Source organism: Crocodylus porosus, unplaced genomic scaffold (assembly GCF_001723895.1).
Source record: "Crocodylus porosus isolate Cpor-Errol unplaced genomic scaffold, CroPor_comp1, whole genome shotgun sequence".
NCBI classification, from domain to species: Eukaryota; Metazoa; Chordata; order Crocodylia; family Crocodylidae; genus Crocodylus; species Crocodylus porosus.
Window position 1 is genome coordinate 84,425,742 of NW_017728949.1, and position 11,920 is coordinate 84,437,661.

The following is an 11,920-nucleotide window of genomic DNA, read 5'->3' on the forward strand; positions in this document are numbered from 1 at the left end:
TCCCAAGTGCTTTGGATGGCTTCACCCAGCAGCTGCACTGTTGAAGTGCAAAGTGCTCCTGGGAAGGCATCAACTACTGAAGGGACTGCAGTGGTATGGGAACATCTACAGCTCCCTTCTGAGTGGCAGGAGAAGCCCTACTCTTCAGCAGAGTTGGAATGAATCCTAGTACATAGGATCCTACCCTAGGTCAGTTTTCTGCTGCTGTAGTAGGGCTTAAATATGTACTATACTGTACATACTAGACTCATAATTTTGCTGGAAGAACTTTACAATGTAGCCGTTGCCTTTGGTTACAGTTATAAAGCTAGAGCAATGATGACTTGAAACCTACAAAAATACCTTGTGCCACTTTATTAGGGAAACATGAAAAAGTTTCTATTAATTGGAATTGCTTGTTCCTGATGGGTCTCTGTGCCACTAGGAACAGGATTACCCTTTAAGTGATGCTTTAAAGGTATTGTCCCCAGGAAAGTCTTTCTTTACAGGAAACTATAAAGGTCTGTTCAGAATATAAGTGGAGCAACAGACTGCATTTATGGAGGGTCAGGTATGGGGATATTTAAAACATTTCATCTAAAATTTTAAATTGTGTTTAAAAAGACCAGTGTGTTTTGAGAGAGACTCTGACATGTGAGGTTCAGCAGATAACATGAACCCCAGGAGCATAATGAGAATAGAAAGGGAATCAGAGTGGAAAAAGTGAGGCAACAGCATGATGGCAGGCATGGAACAGCATTCCAAGGTAATGGCACAGGAAGGGTTGTAGGAATGAGTCAGCAGTGTTTGTGCAGTCTAGATTTTGTACCTTGATTTTTTTTTTTTTTTTTTTGAGGAGACAGCTATGAGAGTTAAGATTAGATGAGATCACTTAAGGAAGTTAATGGCTAGAAGGAAAGCCCATGGAAGACGAGGAATGGCAAAAGACTTGGAGATAACCAATCCACAGCCACTTACTGAGCTTCCTATTAGTGCAACTGTCTTGAGAAAACTTTTATCTAGGCATAGGGATTTCAACAGGTTTCTAGTATTTGTTAAAAGCCAATGATATTTAAGTCAGCTGTAGTCTAAAGAACCCCTAGAGTATGTCCATAGAAACATGCTCTTCTTTACTGACCTTTGTTTGGTGTGTGGCAAATCTACCTGCTCCAATGGTTTTCTAGCTCCAGCTCCTTTGCTTCACAAAGATACGGTCCTCTCTTCAGAAGTCCTGATTTAAGGTTTAAAAAAAAATCAAGGTACAACATTTAGACTACACAAACACTACTGACTCATTCCTACAACCCTTCCTGTGCCATTACCCTGGAATGCTGTTCCATGCCTGCCATCATGCTGTTGCCTCACTTTTTCCACTCTGATTCCCTTTCTATTCTCATTATGCTCATGGGGTTCATGTCATCTGCTGAACCTCACATGTCGGAGTGTCCCTCAAAACACACTGGTCTTTTTAAAACCAACTTAAAGTGTTAGGTGAAATGTTTTAAATATCCCCCATACCTGGCCCTACATAAATGCAGTCTGTTGCTCCACTTTTATTTTTTTTTTTAATTCTGTACAGACCTTTATACCTTTTGCAGAAACCGTTGCAGTTTGTGTGTCAAGTGCAATGATTTTAAAGCATACAAAGAAAATAGTGGCAATATAACACAGTGTCACAGAGTGGGTTCTCTAGGGGTGGCCATGGTGTCTCTGGTGGCTCCATGACTGTGCTAGTTCCACCCTGAGGGCACCCTCTTGTCTCACCTACCACTTCTTGTTGGTAAAATAAACCAGGAGGCTGCCCATGGGCCTTCGCTTGGTCCCGGTCTGCTGAACCCTACTCAAGCTCCTTGGACTTTGAGTCCTTTTGCTGGGCCTGTCTTTAGTACTGTGCTGTGCAGGGCACCTCAGGCCTTATGGGTCAACTGTGTGGATCCAACCTCCCCTTTACCACACCCCATGCCTTGTGGGTGTTACATAGTTGGCATACCCTCTGTCAAGGCCTCTGCCCCTTATACTCCTAGGCCTTTTGCCTAGCTGCACTATGTCAGGCCTGGCTTTGAGGCACTAGCTCTCATCACTCTCATGTCACCAGAACCCTGGCTCTCATTTGCTGCACCCCCAGGCGCTGAGCTCTCCAGCCCTCTGATACTGGGCTCCACACAATCAGGTGTCCCTCTCTGGGCACTAATGAGGTCACCTCCTCCCCTTACAGCTTCATCCCAAAACCTCTGGTACAAATAATTATACAAACATAAGCCCCATAACCACAACCATAAAGGCAGTGCTCTGCCCCTTTAAAGGGGCAAAGTTCTACCCTTGGGATTAGCCTTGGGTACCCTGTAAGCTTCTAGAGTCCTACTGTGTTTGGAGATGGCAAAGCAGGCAGTACAATGTCCCGGGTAGCTCTCTTGTACAGCAGCTCCTTCCCTTGCATGTGGCCAGGGAAAAAAATTAACCCTGCCAGCCCCAGCCCTGAGCTTATGTTCCCTGGGCTCTGACTCCTTGACTGCCTGCAGGTGCTGGCTAATTACCTTGTTAACCTGTTACTCAGGCAACCTGCAGCTGTGGAGCTCTGTGTAGCCTGCCCCTCTCCTTTGCCGAGCTGCTTTTGCCCTTAAAGGAGCAGGCACACCTTAGTGCCCTGAGGCATGCATAGTGCAGCTATGTTTATATACATTAAAATGGGTGGAAGTTAGCCAATAGAACTCTAACAAATAGTTAATTCTATCCCTAAGAGTCCCATGAACAACCCTGTGTAGAAAAGGATAACTACACACTGAAGTGGGTAAAGACTGGCATATTTTCAGTGGTTTCTATACAGTGCAAACTAGTTACTAATTTTGTAGTCACTGAAGATAAGCACAAGTGAAGGCATTCAGATGGCTATTCAGCAGCCAACAGCACTGAAACATGATCAGCACAAATAGACCCTCTTTGCTGTCCAACTTAATATGGATTTAAGGATCTGACTACACATATCAAATTGGAGGGCTGGGGCCACGAATTACACTTCAATCATGTAGTTAGAGTCTAAATAAGAGACCTTTTTGAAAAGTTGGACTCAGAATTCTAACTGCAATCAAATAAAAATGTGATTTTTTTCCCCAAATTCTTTTTATAAGTTACCATCAAACAACTACAATGTGTGTGTTGCTTAAACTTATTTACTACAATATTTGAATTATAGCTCATCTTTAACAAGCCCTGTAAGGCTAAACAGTTTCAAACTGTTTTTTAGCTGGGCACAAGTTAATATAACTTGTTTCTGTGTAATAAGTAACTCTCTGAATTGGGACCAGTGCAAATACCCTCCAAGTTTTCAGCACCATTAATTCCAGATTAACCATTTTTTCCAAATGTGGTTTACTAGAATACTCACAGGAATGAAAAAGGAGATCATGAACAAAGACAATTTTGTTTTAAAAAACAACTTCTTTATAGAAAACTGCAGAATTTGAAGTTTTAACATCTGTGATATAATTAAATGCTTACTTCTTTCAGAATGTCACATCACTAAATCAGACAGTGAAATACTGCAATGTACAGTCAATATACTTTATGAATATGAATGCTTGACAGCCCCATATGAGATACTCTGATGTTTGTCTTAAACCATCTTTTCTATCCATTTTCTAACAACAGCCAGCACATTACCGACATGAGCAAAGTTATGCACATATTTAAGTAATTGTATGTCTGAAACAAATCTGAAACAGATGACAGGTTGTCACTTTTTGGTATTTAAATATGAAAATTTACAGTGATTTTAAACTTAAGCAGAATATTCATTTTCTTCTGCATCTACCAGAACAGTTTCATCACTGTATGGTACTTGAGCTGTTGAATGGTGTGCTGTACATGAAGGTCCAGAAGCAGGAGAAATACTTCTCTTGCATAGGTACCAAACTGCAGCTGTAGAAACGGTCATAACTATAGTAAAAATTACAACCACAGTGGTTGTTAAGGCATTTTTACCTGAAACAAAAAAAGATCATTTAAGTGGTTGTTCATATGCAAGATTTTTATACTAATAGATAAATGAATTATGTAATTGGAAAATTTATTACAGTGCAGGTATTAAATGAACTGCATACTTATACCACATGTTCAATGGCATAGACAGGACTGGTATTATTTTAAAAAATTCCTAAACTGTTGTCCTCTTCCTTATCTCTCATTAACTTTTTGCTTTAGTTGTAGTTTTTATTACCATTTGTTGTTTGTCCTCTGTGGGCAAAGACGGCCGTGTCCAGTGGGGAGGGGGAGAAGAGAGAAAAGAAATGGGAAAGAAACAGGGAGGGAGACCAGAGAAAAGAAGATAAAAGGAAAAAGGAGAAGAAAGAGAGGAAAGAAAAAGAAGGGGGGTGGAGGCTACGTCACATGGGTACGTAGGTGACTTATAAGCCCAATCTTTGCCTTAAATTTTACCATTTAATTGCTGCACAAAATCCTAATAATGAATGTTTCACATATAAATTCTGAATACAATTTTCTGAAGTTCTTTAAACAAGTCAATATTCTGAAATCAAAAGGCATAATCTATGCTGGGAAAAAATCAAACCTTTTCCTAAAATAGTGAACATTCCCTTTGGCCGAAGTATTTTCCAGCCACGTTTTCATTATCCCAGAGATAAACTAACACGGTGGAAGACTGGCTATTTGATTTATGTTTTTTCTGTGGCCTGTCTTTGGGAAATAAATTCCTTGGGAAACCTGTATCTTTGAATTTATCAGTGAACTCAACCCATAATGTTGACGTGATGTCGATGCTCACTACCAAGAAATCTACTTTTTATGCAAGACGTAAAAAATAAATAAATAAATAAATTAAAGCATCGGATCTTGTGCCTTTCTTGGTAAATGGAAAATGCAGCAGTCAGAGCACTAGACTGTAACTTGTGTCTCATGAATACTGTAGGGCAGGGGTATCAAACTCATTTGGCCCTGTGGGCATGGGACTGATTTGCGCACATAGCGTGCACCAGGCTGGCTCCACACATCCCATGCGGTGCATAGGGCTGGCATGTGCTGCATGTAGCATGCGGATTCAGTCCAAGAACCACAGGCAGCACTGTGGGCCAGATGACAGGGCTACCATCAAGCCCATATCTTTGACACCCCCTGCTATATGGAAACAGAATGAGCTGTTGCAAACTTTAGTCTCATTCTTTCCCTTTTACCCCCTTCCAAGCCTATTCCAGAGTTTAGGTGGCCCCCAAAAGAAGCAAGTAGGGCCTTCCCTCAAGGCAGTTTTGTCCTATCTCCAATCAGACCAATTCACTTGGGGTTTTTGGAGATATGGCTGAATCATGATCACACAGATCTAATAGGCTGTATTAAGGTTTCAGATTAGTGTAAATACAGAATAAATCCATTCAAAACAATGGAAGTTGCTTCAGTTTCACAAATATGCAAGAGGACGATTTGGCTTTGATTAAAATCCCCACAGAGGACACGTGAAAATAGTTACTATACCAGGTATATTTAAGTTGCTGGCTAAATTCATACATAAAAAGTCCATTCCTCCCAGAAATACCAGTGTGACTACTAGTTTTTTCTGATATTTCTGTTAACTGTCACACTGTTGTTATATTTTCAGGTCACCTTCTTAGTCTGTGCACAAAAGGAGGGGTTAAGTGCCAAGGCTGGCCCTTAGACCAGCGGTTCCCAAACTCTTACAGATTGTACACCACCAATTTAAAATGATACAACCTTAAGTACCACCAGCAATTTTTTGTCATATAAAGTAACAGTTATAACAAATCTGATAATGCATACCACTGACAGGTTGTCTGTGTACCACTAGTGGTACCCATACCACAGATTGGGAACCACTGCCCAAGACAGATGGCTGTTTAGTATCTACAGCTGTGAACTGTGAATGGCTGTGCTGGTCTATCAACACAGGTGAGACAGCCAACACCCAGGAGGTTAGGGAAGCTAAACATGACAAAAGGCAGATCAGGCTGGATACGGCAATCTGGCAGGTCTAGGGCCAGAAGAGTCTTTGGGGAGCTGGAGAGACTAAAGGGAACAGTTGAGTATCTTTGGGGAATAACTCAGGATTGCACAGGCTGGATTGGGGGCAGAGGAACTGCTTTGGAAAGGACACTGAACTTCTGACAGCTGGCATTTGCCCTAGTAAATGCTCTGACTGAAGAGACTGTCTGCTGTGCTGATTGGAACAGTGGGGTGCACTGGGTCACACTAAAAGGAGGTGAAGTAGCATCTCAGGAGTAGACCTGGATGCTAGCCTCTTGAATCACAGCACAGAAAACCAGAGAAGGTGATGGATAGCAAGACTGGGATCTCAGAGTGGGAAGGAGCTCAGGCTCCCCTCCTTGTTCTAAAAGCCAAGCCTGGGCTGACTTCAAGGGACTTCTTGACTGGATAAGGCTCCAGTGGCATCCCCTTGGAGGGCTCTCTGTGGCAACCTGCATAAATCAGCTTATTAGAACTTTCAGTGAGAGGAAGTAGGGTTAACTTCCATCCTTTGGATTTAGGAAATGAATGCTTTTGGATATTTACATTTTAAAATGTGTTCAGCAAGTTGTTAGGGTTGTTGGTAGTTGTGTTGGTCTAAGGACATACGCGGACAAGGTTCTTTGGGTAAATGTGATATATCTTACATTAATCCAAATAAACAGTTGGAAAAAATATTTTTTGCAAGCTTTCGGGCACAAACAACCTTCTTCAGGCATATCAAGACTCTGTAAGCTCTTCTAAGTAGAATAGAGTAGCCCAAATGCAAAATGCAGGTCTGTGAAATGCAAATACCTGGCAGTGAGGATCAGAGGGGTGGAAGACAATAGCGAGAGACAGGAAATGAGGGGGGAAATAGGGAATGTTGAACTGGTGATAGAATGTAGCTTCTAAATTGCAGACAAGTTACCTGGGGTTATCAGATGTCAGGCAGGTTATAATGTGCTATAAATCCAACGTCTATATTTAGCCCATGATTTTTTGCATCCAGTAGATTTATGAAGTGAAGTTTGTAGGCTCACCTGTGAAAGGTGTTTTGTAAATTCCCTTTGAGGATTAGAACTGAGAGATTGGAGAGAGAGTCATTGTCTTGTGAGAAGTCTGCACCCACAGGTAGTCGGGTATGTGTGTCTTTGATATGATTTTCAGTGTGCGTTCATTCTGGTGTGCAGCTGTTGTTTGGTTTCTCCTACATATTTTCCATCAAGGCACTTAGTGCACTGGATGAGATGTATTACATTTCTGGAGGTGCAGGTGTAAGATCCAGGAACGGTGATGGTTCTGTTGTGGGGTGTAGTTATTGTGGGGGTGGTGGTGATGTGTTGGCAGGTTTTACATTTCTTATCCTGGCATGGTCTGGATCCATTTGGTGTGCTTTGGGCCATAGGAAGTTTGCTTCTGGTGATGAGGTTAGTGAGGTTTGGTGCTTGTTTAAAGTCTAGGACGGGTGGTTCTAGAAAGATCTCTTTAAGAACTGGGTCTTCTCCTAGTATGGGTTGCAATTGTTTGAGAATTTTCCATATAGATTCCAGGGAAGGATGGTATGTCATCACTAACGATGTGCAATTCATAGGGATATTCTTTTTGTAATGCAGTAATTCTTCATATGGTATCTGGGTGGCTCTTTCAAAAGTACAACCTATCTCTCTGGAGGAGTGTCTTTGTTGGTTAAAAGCCCATTTGAGATTTGCGAGATGACAATCGTGGGTATTCTCCTCAGTGCAAACTTGGTGGTATCAGAGGGCTTGACTGTACATTACAGCTGTCTTGGTGTGTTTAGGGTCATTGATGGTTCTTTGTAGATATGTATATTAATCCCTGGGTTTCTTGTATATGGTGGTCTGTATTTTACCATTCTGAATATTGATCATACTGTCTCAAAAGGAAATGCTGGTGCTGGAGTATTCAAAAGAGAGTCTGCTGGAGGGGGGGGGGGATGGTTACTAAATTTGTGATGGAAATCAATCAGAGACTGCAGGTTTTTGACCCAAAAGATGATGTCATCTATATATCTTAGATATAGCATGGGTTTGATGGTGCAGTTCTTGAGGAATTCTTTGAGCGTTAAAGATATTACCCAATGTATACACTTCATCCTCACACACAACTTCTGTTTTAACAACCAACACTTCCTCCAGACCATGGGCACAGCTATGGGCACCAAAACAGCCCCACAATATGCCAACTTTTTCATGGCCCACCTGGAAGAAGAATTCCTCAAGAACTGCACCATCAAACCCACAATTCACCAGCAGACTCTTGATATGCCTGAAGAAGGGTGCCTGTGCCCAAAAGCTTGCGAAGTACAATTTTTCCAACTATTTAACTTGTCTAATAAAAGATACTACATTTACCCAAAGAACCTTGTCTGCCTTTAACAAGTTGTTACATTTATATTATGGTTGATTATGGTTAGTTGTAACCTGTTTAGCCTCACTGAAATAAGCAGCCCAACCTATATACTTGGTAGTAACAGTATTCATTTAATAGGAATGCCAGTTGTTTCAGAGCATTCTTTTTATATCATGAATCAATCCAAATACATTTAAAGCTAGGCGTACATTAGAAGCACACTTGTACTGACACTCAACAAAGAACTCCTGTATTATACAGAGTGGTAACAAACATGCAGATGTAAAAGGAGAAAATAAATTCTCATTTTAAAACGCTTTAAGACATTAAAATTCTGTTTGCTCAACAGGTATAAAATCAGAGTAAACCTAAGCCAGTTTGTTACAACAGCACAGTAATTGGCCCCAAGTTATGGTGGGTTAGTATTTTGCACACAAAATTTATAGACATGAGGCAGTAGGTCTTCAGGAGTCAGTTTCATCAGCTCAACAATGACCTATTTTGCAAGCAAATGTATAATTTAGTTTAGATAGCTATAGAAAATGGATCATGTCTTAGAATATTCTGTGCTAAGAGAGAGGTGTCATAGCTGGTATAGTACCTCTACCAACCCTCCTGCCTTGTGAAGTTCAAATTTAAGTCATAAAGCTTTGCTGCTGTTTGAGAAAATACATATAGCTTAATGAGAGAACATAAGCTGTTGTGATAGTTATGCACATTATACAAGAGGTGCTTATAGAAAAAGCATAACCAGGAAAACTAAAGTGTAAGCTGAGAGAAAAGTGTGCTATTAAATAATATCTGGAAACCATCTTCAAACTGCTCATAAATTTCAAGCAAAGGAATGTAAACACTCACCTGGGAGATACTTCTTTTCATAAACAGCTACAAGGACAAAAAAACAGGATCAGAGTTATAATTAAGCATATATTTCTTGTTTGTATTCAATATACAACTTTAAAAAAATAGCTTTTAGAGTCTAGGCAATGGACAGAAAAACCCAGTCCTATAGGAAAAAGTGTACCAATTGTACTTGCATGTACAGAAATACTTCCACCAGTCATATATAGCTAAAAGCAGCCTGAACTAGAATGTCTGCCATAACGGAAATTTCCTGATAAAGGAAATTCAGAATAATGTGGCTGAAATGAAGGCAAAGAGAAGTATCACTTAAGCATGACACTGATAATATTGGCTCCCTAATTTTCCTTAGAGAAGTCACTTTGGCTCATTTCCATGCAATGGGCCAATTATTTCCTTACTCACTAGAGTAAGTGCCCTGAATTCAACAATTTTTCCAACTATTTAATTGGTCTAAAAAAAGATATTGCATTTACCCAAAGAACCTTGTCTGCCTGAATTCAACAGTAACTCTCAATTTACACACGTGTAACTGAGAGTGGAATAGGGTCCTAGTAGTACCACTGTTAATGAAATGACCAGTTTTTACCATTAATTTATGGACAACTGATTTGATGAGGCAGTAACATAATGTATTTTCATATTTTAGGAATACTGTTTTAGCGATAGAAAACTTCAGCTACTTTACACACACAAAAAAATAATTCCATGAATAGCTATTCTGTTGGAAGAGACAGGGTAAGCTACAGAGGGATTCCTAGCTTGAACCTGCTCACTCTCTTCTTGGTAGCTTCTTTCAGATTGAAATCATATGCAGTGGCATATGGCTAACTATTCTGGAAGTGAGGAGACAATTCCTTTACAGGCTATACAAAGCAAGTCAGTAAATTAGAAAGGTGATAGCGTCTCTAATTCTGTAGTTGGGACCGGGAGCAGTAGTTGGGAGCAGGAGTGGGCACACGTGTGCTGCAAGTACATGTGTGCCCTTGACACACCCACCCAAGACCAGCGCGGCAGCAGCAACAGCAGCTGAAAGGTAAGCAGGGCAGAACGGTGGGCACAGCTGCAGCAGATCTAGAGAGAAAGCCCCCAGATCCCATTTAGCAAAGAGCAGCAGGGAACCACACTCCCAAACTGTATGCAAACAGGTGTACTCTGTAAGGGCGTGCCAGCATTTGCACCAGTGTTCGTGCAAGGCAGGCATGCAGGAGGAGCCAGGTCGGAGACTTTGGCAGGGGAAAGAGGAAGACTTGTAGCTCTATGGACATGATGAGGACACAGTGTGCTGCTGCTAGAGACCCTGTCCTGGTGGTGCCGCATACCCGGGGCTCTTCTGAGACCTCCACCCAGATGGGGCCTGTGGGAGGGCGGTGGCACCCTGCCCCTGTCTGTGGGGGCAGCCTGGCAGGGACCCGGTGGCCGGGGGGGGCAGGAGAGGGGAATGGGAGTCTCCTCACCTGTCCCTCTTTTATTCACCTTTGGGCCTTGGAGAAGCAGGTAAGGGAGCTCCAGGCTGAGGTCAACAGGCTGCAGGGGATCAGGGCTGCCAAGGATGAAATTGATGGGTACTTTCGTTTTCTGCAGGGTCAGAAACCTAATGGAGAAGCCTCCCAGGAGAGACCTGCTGCAGCAGTATGGCAGACGGTCACCTCCAGAGCCAGAGCTACTCACGCTACCAGTGTCAGCTCCCTAGGTACAGCTGGGGAAGTCAGGAGGCCCTGGCATCTGTGGAAGAGGAGGTAGGAGAGGATGCCTCCAGAGGAGGTGATGCCACGCCATGCACAGCACAGACTAAGTGATGCCGGAACACCAAGAGGAAGTGACGCCGGGTCCTCGTCATCGGCGACTCCATCTGGAAAGAAACGGAGGGGCCTGTCTGTTGTCCTAATCCCATGGCACATGAGGTTTGTTGCCTGCCTGGAGCTCAGATTCAGGACGTCACGGAGATGATCCTGGACCTCATCTGACCCTCTGATCAATATCCCACGGTCCTCATCCATGTGGGAATGAATGGCACGGCCAGGGGCAGCCCGAACTGCTTCATGAGAGACTACAAGGCTCTATGAGCCAAGCTCAAGGAGATGGGGGCACAGGTGGTTTTCTCTTCTATTCTTCCAGTGAGTAGATGTGGACAGCACCATGAGGCGTGCATTGGTGAGGTCAACTGGCGGCTTCAGAGCTGGTGTTACCAGGTGGGCCTTGGGTTCTTGGACCACGACCCACATTTCCACACAAAGGACATGCTCGGGAGGTACGGGCTTCATGTCTCCCTGAAAGGTAAGCGTGTTTTTTCTTCCAGGCTGGCTGATCTTGTATGGAAAGCTTTAAACTAGGTTTGCCAGGGGACAGGGACACAGAGGAACATGAGAATACTTTGCCGTCAAGCCAGGTGATGTGTGCAGGTAGTACCCATGTAAGTGACAGGGCAAGGGCAAACTTAGGAACAAGGGAGCAGTACGTGCACCTACAGGAGGCCTCAAATGCCTCTACACAAATGCTTGAAGCATGGGAAGAAAGCAGGAAGAACTTGCCCTCCTGCTAGCTAGCAAAAACCCAGACCTAGTGGGGCTCACAGAGATACTACCCATGACTGGGCAGTGGGCATAGAGGGCTACAGGCTGTACAGGCAAGACACAGCAGGGAAAAGAAGTATGGAGGGCCCCATCTGTTGCCGGGACCCCTCGGCACGCGAGGTATACTGCCTACCTGGAGCGAGGATTCAGGACATGAAAGGGATGCTCCA

General features: G+C 42.9%; 1 long non-coding RNA gene across 1 annotated transcript; it reads right to left on the reverse strand.

The window, feature by feature from the left end:
• Window positions 1-2,764: 2,764 nt before the first annotated feature.
• On the reverse strand, window positions 2,765-9,930 carry LOC109323126. Its single transcript, XR_002104550.1, has 2 exons — window positions 9,175-9,930; window positions 2,765-3,957 (listed from the first exon to the last, which is right to left on the reverse strand). It is a non-coding gene; the product is annotated as an uncharacterized LOC109323126 (long non-coding RNA).
• Between the last annotated feature and the right edge of the window lie 1,990 nt (window positions 9,931-11,920).